The sequence below is a fragment of the Gorilla gorilla genome, chromosome X (genome assembly GCF_029281585.2).
Source record: "Gorilla gorilla gorilla isolate KB3781 chromosome X, NHGRI_mGorGor1-v2.1_pri, whole genome shotgun sequence".
NCBI classification, from domain to species: Eukaryota; Metazoa; Chordata; class Mammalia; order Primates; family Hominidae; genus Gorilla; species Gorilla gorilla.
Window position 1 is genome coordinate 14,279,830 of NC_073247.2, and position 12,067 is coordinate 14,291,896.

Here is a 12,067-nt window from a genome sequence, read left to right on the forward strand (position 1 = left end):
CATAGGTAGTCTACTTGGGGTTATGAACTGTCTATCGATGGTTCTATTTATAACTCCGCACTAGTCTGTTTCCCAGTTTCTCAGTTCCTTTAAAAAGCAGTCAGTTCCTTTAAGGAAAAAAAAAGAAGAACTATTCTGTAAGCATTTCTATTTTTTAAGCTGATCTTCTTTCTCACTTCTCCATGGTTGAGTCAAACCTGGAGGTTTCCTCTCTTTTTATTTGTTTTGTGTGTCTTTTGCCACCTTTCTCAGCCTCTCCCTGTCACGGATACTACAGCCCTTCTGCCTTTGCGTTCAGCTCTCACTGGGCCTGAGCCAATGCTAAGGATATCTTCACTAGCTGGAGGAATCAGAGTTTAGGGCCGGGACATGTCAGTATCTGATGACCCAGAAATTCCTCATCCATAAGTAGCTTGACAGTCTTCTCCCTAACTTTCACTGAGCCAACCAATTTCCATGCTAGAAAGAGATGTCAGATTTGGCCCTTGGGACTCTCTCTTGGTGAAATTGATCTTGCTCTTGTATTTTGGCCCTCTGTTGCCTTCAACTGTCTAAGTATAGCACTCAGCTGATGACTTAATTGTGAATTTTGCACCAATTGCTAGCTCCTGCTGCTTTGCTTTGTGGAAATAAACAAAGACCAACAACAAGAGAAGAAATGAAGGTTGCATCTTCAGAGATTGCCATAGCAAGGGGTTCAGCCACATCATCCATCTATGTTTCCATTCATCCATCCATTTTTCCATCTATTCATCCATTCATGCATACATTATATATCCATCTATCAATCCACCCATCCATCCATCCATCCATCAATCCATCTGCCATCCATCCTATTCATTCATTCATCCATTATATATTCATCCACTCACCCATTATATTTCCATCCATCCATCCATCTATTCATCCATTGGTCCACCTGTTATATACCATCTATCCATCCATTTATACATTATCTATTTATCTATCCATCCATTGATTTATTCATCATCCATTTATACATTATCTATCCATCTGTCCATCATCCATCCATCAGTCCATCCACTATCAATTTACCCCTCCCTCCATCCATCACCCATCCACCCACCCATACATCAATCTATCCATCCACCCACCCATCCACCCATCCATCCATTCATCCATCATATATTTATCAATTCATCCATCAATCATCCATCTATCAATTCATCCATCTATCTATCCATCCATCTACCCATTCATTATTCACCCATCAATCTATCAATCTTTCTATCACTCATCCATCTATTATATCTCATTTTTCCATCCATCTATTCATCCATCCATCATCAATCCATTTTCTATTCATCCATCCATACATTAATTTACACATCATCTATTCATTCATCATCCATCCATTCATTCATCATTTTATGTTCATCCAATCATCCATTATCTATGCATCCATCCATCCATCCATCCATCCATCCATCCATCCATCCATCCATCTATCCATGATTCATTTATCTATCCATTCAATATCTATTCATCCATCTACCCACTATTCATATACTAAAAAGCATTTGGCAGAGACTCACAGGCAGGCAGAGAAGCAGGACAGCTTCATAGTGGAGAAAAAGGGAGGCTTCAGGTGTGCCCTGACTGGAGGTGGCTGGCACAGGGAGCTGTAGGAGGCTCACTACAGGCAGGACATTCCATGTTATTGGTTACAAGTGCATGTGTGGCAGTGTCTTGTTGGTCCTAATTTAGAAGTAGGACAAAAATTAGGAACACTGTCAGTTATTAAACAAGTCGTGGTCATTTGGGGCCAATGATTACAGGGGTCATTGTTTGGCTTCCTGGACTGTTACTAGAGACAGTGGTCTGATTTACTACCAGCATGATTTGCAGCTAGTAGGCTGGCTTTTGGGACTGGTTACTATAGGCAGTGGATTGATTTCTAGGCTGGTTGCTGTAGATCTCGGGTCAGGATTCTCTATTTATACATGGCCTAGCCATTGTCTGTATTTTCAGTCTCTCAGCTCCATGCAGCAGACTGTGTTCCGACATACCAAAATCAGACCTGGTGTGGCTTCAGAGCTGGGCAAGCCTCTTTGGCCAGTGACCTCACCCCAGAATTGCAAGTCCCCCTGAACCCAGATCTGCCCATTTCTACTTTTTGTTTCTCTTTTCTGCATGCTTACCCTTGCAATTTCTGCAAAATCTGGGTCCAATTCATATCATTTAGCAGGGTTTGGCAAACTTACTCTGTAAGGGCCTAAATGCTAAGTATTCTTGGCTTTGCAGACCACGTGGTCTCTGTAGCAAGAGGTCAACTCTGTCGAGGAAGTGGAAAACAGACATAGACAATACTTAAATGAACAGGAGCACCTGTGTTCCCATAAAACTTTGTTTATAAAAAACAGACCACTGCCTTATGTATCTTTAGTACATAGTGTTGAATAGAGTTAGAGCCAGTTTAGATCTCAGAGTTGATGTTGTAGCATACAATATGGCAAAGGAAAGCACTTATATCAGCTTACAAGTAGCTATAACTCCATGTTAGCTAACGAGTTTGTTCAGTATGTCTGTTTCCTGCTGTCATCATTTGTGTTTTATCTTGTCTCTTATAATTCAGTGGCTATTACAGGAGGCCCTATGTGTCTTTCTCATGGGCTTCAGAGAGAAAGACAAAAATCAACTTCTCTGTAGAGATGATGTCTCTTCTGTTACTTGAATACAACAATTGAATTGAAAAGAATTCAACAAATACAAGTTATATATGAGAAAATATTTTCACTAAGGAGTGGGTCTCAAATTTTTAGCCTCAGGACCCCTTTATATCCTTAAAAATTATGAAGAACCCCATTTTTCAGGAGCCATCTGACTGTTTTCCACAGCGGCTGCACAATCTTACATTCTCACCAACACTCTAGGAGGGTTCCAATTTCTCCACATGCTCACCAGCACTTGTTATTATCTGACCTTGATGCTAGCTATCCTAGTGGGTATGAAGTCAATCTGATGGTGGGTTTTTAAGAAAAATTTTAGATTTAAGGGGTACATGTACAGGTTTGTTACTTGGGTATATTGCATGATGCTGAGGTTTGGGCTTCTGTTGAGCCTGTCACCCACATAGTACTCAATGGTTAGTTTTTCAACCCTTGTTCCCCCTCTCTCCCCCTTGTAGGAGTCCCCAGGGTCTACTTTTCCCATCTTTATGTCCGTGAGTACCCAATGTTTAGCTCCCACTTATAAGTAAGAACATGCTTTGATTTTCTGTTCCTGTGTTAGTTCACTTAGAATAATGGCCTCCAGCTCCATCCATGTTGCTGCAAAGGGCATGATTTCATTCTTTTTTATGGCTGTGTAGTATTCCATGGTGTATATGTACCACATTTTCTTTATCCACTATTGATGGGCATCTGGGTTGATTCCATGTCTTCGCTACTGTAACTAGTACTGCTAGAAACATATGAGTGCAGGTGTCTTTTTGGTGAAATGATTACTTTTCCTTTAGATAGATACCCAGTCATGCAATTGCTGGATCAAGAGGTAGTTCTAGTTTGAGTTCGTTGGGAAATCTCCAAACTGCTTTCTACAAGGGCTGAACTAATTTACATTCCCACCAGTGGTGTGTAAGCATTCTGATGGTGTCTTGAATTTGCATATCTTTGATGGCCAATGACATTGACTATCTTTTCATGTGTTTATTGGTCACTCGTGTATCTTTTTTGGAGGGATGTACAATTCAAATCCTTTACGCGCTTATGTTTTTATTTTATATTTTTATTTTTTTCTGAGAGAGTCTTTCTCTGTTGCCCAGGCTGGAATGCAGTGGAACGATCTCGGCTCACTGCAACCTCCTTCTCCCAGGCTCAAGCAATTCTCATACCTCAGCCTCCCAAGTAGCTGGGATTACAGGTGCACGCCACCATGCTCAGCTAAATTTTTGTATTTTTAGTAGAGATGGGGTTTCACCATGTTGGATAAGCTGGTCCTGAACTCCTGACCTCAAGTGATTCACTCACCTCAACCTTCCAACATGTTGGGATTACAGGAGTGAGCCACTGCGCCTGGCCCTACCCACTTGTTTTTTTTTTTTTTTTTTTTTTTTTTTTTTTGAGAGGGAGTCTCACTTTATCACCCAGGCTGGAGTGCAGTGGCGTTATCTTGGCTCACTGCAACCTCTGCCTCTCAGATTCAAGCAATTCTCCTGCCTCAGCCTCCCTAGTAGCTGAGACTACAGTCACGAGCCACTACACCTGGCTAATTTTTGCATTTTTTGTGGAGACAGGGTTTCATCATGTTGGCCAGGCTGGTCTCAAACTCCTGACCTCAGGTGATCTGCCCACCTGGGCCTCCCAAAGTGCTGGGATTACAGGTGTGAGCCACCGTGCCCAGCCCCTACCCACTCGTAAATTGAATTTTAAAAGTAATTTTATCGTTGAGTAAAAAGGATGATTTCTATATTATGGACACAAGTCTCTAATCAGGTACATGATTTGCAAACATTTTCTCCCTGCCGTGGTTGTAATTTCCTTTCTTGATGGTGCCCTTTGAAGTACAAAGGTTTAAGTTTTGATGAAGCAGGCCTCAACTCTATAACTGAATTTTTTGTTCAACTATGATAAATGACATGAGAGCATTAAAGACAACTTTGCAACAAATGTTTTTCTTTGACTGAACTTGCTTGAACCTGCCCCAGACTGAAAGTTGTGAGAAGATATAAAAAGCAAGCAATGTTTTCTACATTTTCCTTGTTTTAAAATGTTGGTATCACATGAACTATTAATTTCTTAGGCGTGGTCTCCCAGTTGACTGTCAATTATGAATCTCAGAGAGTTTTATCTTTGACACCATCTTGGTGGGTCATGAATTTGGTTTAATAGTGCCAGAGAGAATTAAGAGGCTTTAAAAGGGACCGTAAGTCATCAGTAAAAACAGTCAGCCCCTTAAAAACTCTATAATATACTTTTAGAAAGTAGACGCTTTCCCCCAACCAAACAATGGCCGAGTATTTTGGAATGTGGTTAGGCAGGAAGGAGCTTATGCCATTCACAAAACGAAAACAGTTTCTGCCAAATTCTTCAAAATGTCAGGAGTAGTATGCTGGCTTTGGGTTTGAAAAATGGGAATTTGGCTTGAAAAATATACATTTATATTGTAGCTAAAAACCTGCATTTGGCTGATGATGTGTAGAGATGAAGATTGGTTTGGGATGTCTACTCATTTTAAACAAATACTGCTTATTATTCTTATTGTTATTTTAAAATGTTATCATTATTATTATTTTATTATAGAGATGGGGTTTTGCCATGTCACCCAGAGTGGTCTCAAACTCTTGGGCTCAAGCCATCCTCCCACCTCAGCATCCCAGAGTGCTGGGATTACAGGCGTGAGCCACCATGCCTGGCTGTTATCATTTTAAAAAATATGTTATTGGCCAGGCACGGTGGCTCATGCCTGTAATCCCAGCACTCTGGGAGGCCGAGGTGGGCAGATAACTTGAAGTCAGAAGCTCAAGATCAGCCTGGCCAACACGGTGAAACCCCATTTCTACTAAAAATACAAAAATTAGCCAGACATGGTGGTGTGCACCTGTAAGTCCAGCTACTCAGGAGGCTGAGGTGGGAGAATTGCTTGAACCCGGGAGGTGGAGGTTGCAGTGAGCAGAGATCACACCACTGCACTCTAGCCTGGGCGACAGAGTGAGACTCTATTTAGAAAAAAAAAAAAAAAAAGTTACCATGCTTAGAAAAAAATATAAAAATTGGATCTTTTCTTAAAATATAGGAAAAACCAGTCAGTATGCATTTATGAAATTTAAGGACATTTTTGCTAAGCACGTTTTCTTTTAAAGTTTATAAAGACTTTAATGTAAAAAACAAAGTGGATGGTATCTAGAAATATCAGCATTTGCAGAACCACAAATAACATATTTGCCAAGAGATATCCCCTCTAAGGATGTCAATTTATTTTTAACATTGGCCTCAAACTTCCAGCATCTGATATGTTAATTTCTGTGTCATGGCCATAAGCAGGAAAATGATCATTTGTAGGCAAAAGTAGAAAATCTCAGGCAGATGGGAATGTGTTCAAATATGTAACCTATCCAGAAGGATCACTCCATCAGCAGGATGAATTCCAGCCTGGCTCTTGCAGGAGACCCCCGAATCCCAGAGCTGAAATATGCAGTCACCAATTAAGGTCACATGTGCTCTTATTCTTATTTGTATTATTTTTGAGACAGGGTCTCATTCTGTCTCCCAGGCTGGAGTGCAGTGGAGCAAATGATGGCTCACTGCAGCATCAACCTCCTAGGGTCAAGTGATCCTCCTTATTCAGCCTCCTGAGTAGCTGGAACTACAGGCCTAGCTAATTTTTTTTGTTTGTTTTTATTTTTTTTTATTTGTACAAATTTTATTTGTTTTTTTTTTTTTTAGACAGAGTCTCACCCTGTCGCCCAGGCTGGAGTGCAATGGTGCAATCTCGGCTCACTGCAACCTCTGCCTCCCAGGTTCAAGCGATTCTCCTGCCTCAGCCTCCCAAGTAGCTGGGATTACAGGCGCCTGCCATCACGCCCAACTAATTTTTTGTATTTTTAGTAGACGCAGGGTTTCACTATGTTGACCAGGCTGATCTCGAACTCCTGACCTCATGATCTGCCCACCTCAGTCTCCCAAATGCTGGGATTACAGGCGTGAGCCACTGTGCCTGGCCCACCTAGCTAATTTTTGTAGAGACGGGGTCTCCCTATGTTGCCCAGGCTAATTTTGAACTACTGGGCTCAACCGATTCTCCTGTCTCAGCTTTCCAAATTTCTGGGATTACAGGCATGAGCCACCACACCCAGCTTATTATTATTATTATCATCATCATCATCATTGGTTTCACTAAAAATATAATGACTCCTTGCACTTTTTCTTTCTTTCTTTCTTTCTTTCTTTCTTTTTGATGGAGTCTTTCTCTGTTGTCCAGGCTGGAGTGCAGTGGCCTGATCTTGGCTCACTGGAAACTCCACCTCCCAGGTTCAAGCAATTCTCCTGTCTCAATCTCCCGAGTAGCTGGGATTACAGGCACGTGCCACCATGCCTGGCTAATTTTTGTATTTTTAGTAGAGATAGGGTTTTGCCATGTTCAAGAGGCCAGGCTGGTCTCTTGAACTCCTGATCTTAAGTGATCCGCCTGCCTCGGCCTCCCAAATTGCTGGGATTACAGGTGTGAGCCACCGTGCCCGGCCATCCCTGCATTTTTTCAATCATCTTTTTTTATTTGTTCTGTAATGCTTGTAATGAAAGGAGTTGTGCAGAGCACATGCAGGGGCAAGGTGGGTAGTTTTCCTTTTGTCTATTTTATTTAGTTAATTTTTTTAACTTTATTTTTCATTTTTTTTAAAATTTTGTTTCAACAGTTTTGGGGGACAGGTAGTTTTTTGGTTATGTGGATAAGTTCTTTAGTGGTATTAATAATTTCTGAGATTTTCATGCACCTGTCACCTGAGCAGTATACACTATACCCAATATGTAGTGTTTTATCCCTCGCCCCCTTCCCCCGTTCCCCCCAAGTCCCCAAAGTTCATTATATCACTGTTATGCCTGTGCGTCCTCATGGCTTAGCTGCCAGTTGTAAGTGAGAACATACTCACTTAATATCATGGATATTTGCCTTTCATCCCCAACTTACTTCGCTTAGAATAATGGCCTCCAAGTCCATCCAAGTTGCTGCAAAGGGCATATATTCTATTTTTTAAATGAATAGCCTTTGCTTTTGGGGCAGTTTCAGGTTTATTAAAAAACTGAGCAGAAAGTCTAGGGTTCCCCTAGACCCACTTGCCTGTATATACAACAAAGTTTGCCCCATGATTGACACCTTGCATTAGTGTGGTACACGTGTTACAACTGATGAGCTGATAGTGGGACATTATCATTCACCAGAGTCCGCAGTCTCCATGAGGGCTCACTCTTTGTGCTGTGCAGTTCTATGGGTTTTGACAAATAGAGAATGACTTGTAGATATGGAATAGTATCTGCAGATACATCGTACAGAATAGTTTCACTGCCCTCAAAATCCCCTATGCTTCCTGTGTTCTTCCTCCTCTCTCTCCCCCAGGACACTGACAAACACTGATCTTTTTACTTTTTCTACAGTTTTGCCTTTTGTCTGTTTTTAATCTTTAGTCTACATAAAAATGTGACCGGGTTGAAAAGCATCATCAGAGAGTTGCATTGAATTATTCGGTTCCATAATGGTAAATCAATGGTATCACTATGCAACGAGGAACGGAAAGTAGACAGTCTTTGCCATGGCTCATCTTCATTCATTTTGTTACAGGAAAGTTGTCCTGATCCAGGCCTCAAGAGAGGATTCTTGGATTTTGCGCAAGAAAGAGTTCAGGGCCAGTCCACAGTGCAAAGCAAAAGCGCGTTTATTAAGAGTGTAAAGGAATAAAAGAACGGCTACTCCATAGACAGAGCAGCCCCGAGCGCTGCTGGCTCCACATTTTTATGATTATTTCTCAATGATATGCTAAACAAGGGGTGGATTGTTCGTGCCTCCCCTTTTTAGACCATATAGGGTAGCTTTCTGATGTTGTCATGGCATTCGTAACTGTCATGGTGCTGGTGGGAGTGTAGCAGTGAGGACAACCAGAGGTCACTCTCATCACCATCTTGGTTTGGGTGGGATTTGGCCGGCTTCTTTATTGCAACCTGTTTTTATCAGCAAGGTCCTTATGACCTGTATCTTGTGCTGACCTCCTGTCTCATCCTTAGATTTAGAATGCCTTAACCGTCTGGGAATGAAGCCCAGTAGGTCTCAGCCTCATTTTATGCAGCTCCTATTCAAGATGAAGTTGCTCTGGTTCAAAAGCCTCTGACAATTTCGGTGCCTTTGTTGGGAAGGGACACTGCTTTCTGACTGAGCCAGCCCTTGGGTTCTTTGCCCATTGTTGACTTTTTTGCCAGTGGGCCAGATGGAGATCCTTGGCTCCTCCCCAAGCCCGGCTGTTTTGGGGTCTGTTATCCCGTCTGCCACTTAACAACAGCATATTGAATTTACAAATGACTCAAGCAGACAGGGTAAATATGGTGAAGCAAAGTGTTAATGGCTTTATGCTTAATATGTACCTCTTCCTATCAAAATTTTGGGATTTCAAATGTAATTTCTTTCTTTTTTAAAAATACGTATTCACCTAATATAGAATGATTTTAAAGAATATGGTTTAGTAGCATGTTGTACATTCACAATGTTGGGCAACAATCACCTCTATCTAGTTCCAAAACATTTTTATCACCATAAAAGGAGTCCTCATACCATTAATTAGTCCGACCCCTTTCCCCCTTCCCTCAGCCCCTGGCAATAATTCATCTGCCTTCTGTCTCTATGGGTGAACCTATAGAATGCAATTGTTTTTGGTAGCCATTATCCATCTATGAGTTAGAAGATGATTCCCACTTCCCTATCTGGTCCTTAGGGTGCAGACGACAAAAATCAAGGTAACTCACCTGGCAAGTATTTGTATTAGCAAACAGCTTACAGGGACAGAGTTTCAAAAATAACAAAATCGTAAGCATGCATATTGGAATCAACATAGAATATTTGTAGAAGGAGCAGTAATGAAAATTTGGATAAAGCAGAAGTATGTTTGACTAAAATACATTGTTCTATTCTCCTTTTTTTTTTTTTTTTTTTGAGACAGAGTTTTGCTCTTGTTGCCCAGGCTGGAGTGCAATGGTGCGATCTCGGCTCACAGCAACCTCCAACTCCTGGGTTCAAGCGATTCTCCTGCCTCAACCTCCCAAATAGCTAGGATTACAGGTGCCCACCACCACGACCGGCTAATTTTTATATTTTTAGTAGAGACGGGGTTTCGCCATGTTGGTCAGGCTGGTCTCAAACTCCTGACCTCAGGTGAGCTACCTGCCTCGGCCTCCCAAAGTGCTGGGATTACAGGTGTGAGCAACCACGCCCAGCCTGTTCAATTCTCCTTGAACCAACCAGCTCCAAGGCAATTATCTCTAAAGGGGATTCAGTTGGGAGCTGCATGAGTATCTCATGCAGCTATGTGAGATGTGAAAAGACATCTCACCTCCAACAGGGAAAATGTCAACCTTCCCTATCCTATTACCTATTGTATGATCCTGTCCCCAACCTCTAACACTCAGGGATAGCTCAAAGGATTGGGGCTGGACCCCTGACTCAAGGCAAGCCTCCCTTGACTGGACAGTGACTCATGACATGTGCAGACCTGCTGGAAATTGCAAGATCATACGGGCCCTTTGTACAACATAAATAAGACTGATAATCAATAATTTTTAGATTTCGGATTCAATTTATAGAAGTCCCCCCTTCCAACTCCCTAAACCCACCTTGTCACCGTGGTGATCTTCATCAGTACTAAAGAAGGATAAGCTTTGTTTTTTTTAGAGACAGAGTCTCACTCTGTCACCCAGGCTGGAGTGCAGTGGCACGAGCATAGCTCACTGTAGCCTCCACCTCCTGGGCTCAAGTGATCCTCTTGCCTCAGCCTCTTGAGTAGCTGGGACTACAGGCATACATCACCATGCACAGGTAATTTTTTAAAAAAATTGTAGAGATGGGTTCTCACCACGTTGCCTAGGCTGGTCTTGAACTCCTGGGCTTAAGCAATCCTCCTGCCTTCTCATTTCTCTGTGCCCGGGCTGAGTGTGGGAGTAGAAGATTTTGTTTGCAGAAAGGTCACATGGACTCATTCTGATTCTAAAATTAAATGAAAAGAAAAGTAGCAAATAAAAACAGAAAACAAAACGATCACATGGATGTACCATTTTGCCCCAATGCATGTTGCCTAAGAGAGATGATGCCTTCCCAGTTCGCCAGAGCTATGGCTCTTAGTAGGTGTCTAAGTCCATTTCGTGTTGCTGTGAAGGAATACCTGAGGCTGGGTAATTTATAAAGAAAAGTGGTTTATTTGGCTCATGGTTCTGCAGGCTGCACAAATGCATGGCACCAGCATCTGCTTCTGGGGTGGGCTTCGGGAAGCTTCCACTCATGGTGGAAAAGGAAAGGCAGCTGGCGTGTGTAGAGATCACATAGTGAGAAAAGAAGCAAGAGAGAAAGGAGAGGACGTACTAGGCTGTTTTTAACAACAAGATCATCTGGCAATAAATAGACCAGAGAACTCACCCATTACCAAAAAGTCATCATCAAGCCACTCATGAATGATCTGCCCCATGACCCAAACACCTTTCACCAGGCCCGCTACCGACACCGAGGGTCACATTTCAACATGAGATCTGAAGGGGAGAAATATCCAAACTACGTCAGTAGGTAAAGGACAGGAGAAGAGTGGTGCTCTATCAGAATCACTCAGGGAGCATTTATGAAATATGCCTGCTTTACCCTTTCTCCTTCATCATGCTAAGGGGATATTCACAATGCATATAAAAAATTAATCTTCCTCTTGAGGACTTTCCTTCTTTGCAATCTTTCCCTGGAGCTGAGGATAGCCAGACTCTAAATGGATAACAGATAATTTCTCTTGACATGTGCTTTCCTTTGCAACGTATGGGAAATTGAATTTCTCCCAGGAAGAAGTGGGGATGGATCAAACCAGGCTTCAACTCAATGCATCTGTGTAATTGCTAAGAGAGAGCTGCTTCCACCATTAGGTATTATAAGTAAGTAATGATTTCCGTCTCCTTGCTGTGGAACAGACAAATGGCATGGTATTTGCACAAAGCAGAAAGTGTAATGTTGGTACTGATTGTAAATAAAATTAAAATTTGAAAAAAATCTATCCATTGTACTTGGATTTTTCGCCAAAATTATTTATCCTTCTTCTCCATATCCTTTAATCTTTTTTCTTGCTTAACCCTCCATATTCCTTTAATCTAATTTTCCTGCTTGTAAGAAGTCAAAGGTGGGGCACGGGAATAGAAAGAACTCTATTTTTCCAATAAAGATTGGGTGTCTATTAAGAGTAGGTTCACCCACATATCAAAGAAAATCCAACAAGCTTCAACAAGGCAGAGGTTTATTTTGGAGAAGTTTTGAAAAGGGCAGGGCAGGGTCTATGTGACAGTTACATGGTTTTCAGGGACCAGGATCTTTTTGTCTTTCTCCTCCA